The sequence below is a fragment of the Acanthopagrus latus genome, chromosome 12 (assembly GCF_904848185.1).
Source record: "Acanthopagrus latus isolate v.2019 chromosome 12, fAcaLat1.1, whole genome shotgun sequence".
Lineage (NCBI taxonomy): Eukaryota > Metazoa > Chordata > Actinopteri > Spariformes > Sparidae > Acanthopagrus > Acanthopagrus latus.
Window position 1 is genome coordinate 13,426,067 of NC_051050.1, and position 2,570 is coordinate 13,428,636.

The 2,570-nt window shown below is 39.4% G+C and overlaps 1 protein-coding gene across 1 annotated transcript in view; it reads right to left on the reverse strand.

The window, feature by feature from the left end:
• The window catches only part of loxa (lysyl oxidase a), a 33,230-nt gene that overhangs the window by 12,939 nt on the left and 17,721 nt on the right, over nucleotides 1-2,570 (reverse strand). The gene's annotated exons all lie outside the window — the stretch shown is intronic.

Consider the following 2,570-nt stretch of genomic DNA (forward strand, 5'->3'; position numbering starts at 1 on the left):
TGCGTTTCAGTCCAATTTAAACCTGCTGTGACTGATTTCAAGTTGTGCTCACACTGGAAAATTACCCCCATTTAAAGGAATAGTTTCATATTTTGGGAACTATGCTCATTGGCTCAAAAAGCACCTTCGTATGTGTCCATTAAACATGGATCCACAGCCAGCAGAGGACAAAGCCTCACACCCTTAAGGAAACAACTAGCCTGGCTCTGTCAGAAAGTTAAAAATCCACCTACCAGCACCTCTAATGCTCACTAAATAACACATTATGTCTACTTACTCAGCACTCTTCTTACTTTCAGGTGATTATACACATGAGAACATAATTATCAACATTATATTCTCTTTCTGTCAATATATATCCCTCTAAATCCTACATACTCGACATTTAAATCACATGATCACTGCTTACCAGCAGCATCAGCGTTGGCTGGGAATATTGGCAGTTTGTGTGTCATCATGACAAAATATGGTCCTGTAGCAGGAGCTAACGTAGAGGCAGTTCTGAGTACTTGGCAGGCTGTTTATATTTCTATTCAAGATACATTCATTCATACATTCATGTAAAGGGCGAGTTCGAAGATAGCCGTGGTTTGACTCAAGCGCAATGAGTATTCAAGAAAAAAGGAAGCAATGATGGTACTCATGGGTCAGAGCACAAACAGGCAAATTGGTCTCTAGTTCATGCTGTAACCTCTCAGCTAAAAAGGTCGTCAGTTTAGATCTCAGCCTTGAATCTTGCTCTATAAAGTTTGCATGTACTGGGCGCCTGTCACAGCATGAACACACACAGCGCAGGTGGGCTGGAGAATATACATTAAGTTAACCACGGATGCAAATGTTAGTGTGTTAGTTTGTCCATTCTTCCCCCATACTCAGTTCATGATGGGTTTGTTCCAGCCTCCAGCCACCCTAAATAACTATAATATAGGTAAACAGTTTTAAAGGCAACAATTTGTTAGAGAGTAAACACAACCAATATCTTATGAATAATATATACTTTTTAGGAACTTTTAGCTGGTTAGTCTCAATTTAACACTGTTGGCTATCTGATCTAGCAACAACACTGGCAAGTTACTATTATTGTTATTCTTAATGCCTATCACCAGGTCAGCTTCTGAATTATCAAGGTAGAATAAGCTGCCAGCACTCAGGTTTAATTGTGAGTGCTAATGACTAATTCTACCTGAGTGCTGATGATGAGTTGAGTTTCACAGCCTGAGGAAAGAAGCTGCTCTGAAGTCTGTTCGCACAACACTAAAACAAAGTTTATTTCACCATTGTCACCACTTTTGTCCAAAGGGGGCCGCCATAATCAAGTTCTGTCCAAGTTCCTCATAGTTTATATCATATTTTAAGTCTTTGTCTCTGGTTGTTGTTTGAAATTCTCTACTTTGTTTAGAAGAAGGAAGCTTTAATCAAAAGAGATAAAAAGAGGAAGACTGTGGCTTTGATTGGATTATTATAGTTATTATTTTTCAGATTAAGCATGTTCAGTCACTGCATGAATCATTTGTTTATATAAAAAGAACAATGGCTCCATCTTCAGGATGCAATCAGTACATTAAAATACAAAGGTATTCTGTGATGTAGTGAGTGTCCAAGCTTGCCCTATTGGGTAAAATGATTCATTTAAATAGTTTCTGACCCGCATGATTAATGCCCAACTCAGGGGTGTCTCCCATCAGCAGGTGTTCCTCACTAAATAAGACCAATTTGACTGAAATAAAACACATTTTGGGGATTCTTCTCTCTTTCTGTGATTGACATAAATAAGAACACATAAACACAATGTATGCTGTGGCTCAGTTTATTGAATGCAAAATACAACAGGAAATAAGAGAACAAGAAAATACAGTGAAAACAAGCCTCTCAGACACGAGCACAACACACAGCATTTTCAAGGTATGCTTCAATTTCATCAGTGTATAAAAACATAATAATACTCTTAAATACAACCATCAAGATTGACTACTGAATTATTTCCCTAATAGACTCTATGCTGTAACAGAGGTTCATGAACGTGGTGCAAGCTCATGTTCATTAAGCTGCTTGTTTAAACTTTTGAAAATATGTCATACTTCAGATAAATGTTTATGGTTATGCATAATGTGTACAGTTGTATGTTGTGCCCCAGTCTAGTCCAAAGGCCCAAAAGAAAAAAATATTATCAATAATAGATATTTGAAAGGACTTGATTAATTAAAAGTAAAGATCAGTGCAGAGAGATCCTAAAGCAGACAGACCACTGGTGTACTAGAGGTGTTTGTGTCACACACCGTACAGCATGTGTCCTGAGAAGAAGCTCTTGGTGCTCATGCCAGTGGTCCCGTTGGTGGCCTGCAGCCACACTTTGTCCCCCGTCTTCAGCCAGAGCACCATGTCTCCTGATGACATGTGGCGACCTCCCTGATAAATCGTGAAACTATGCAGCACGTCTTTGCCGTTAAGACACAAGTCCACACTTCCTCCACTGACGAGGGACGAGCAGAGGTAGCTGAACTGATAGACACCAGGGATGGTGCACGTAAAGACGCCCGTCTTAGTGCTGTAATGGTTCTGTGCATTGTAGA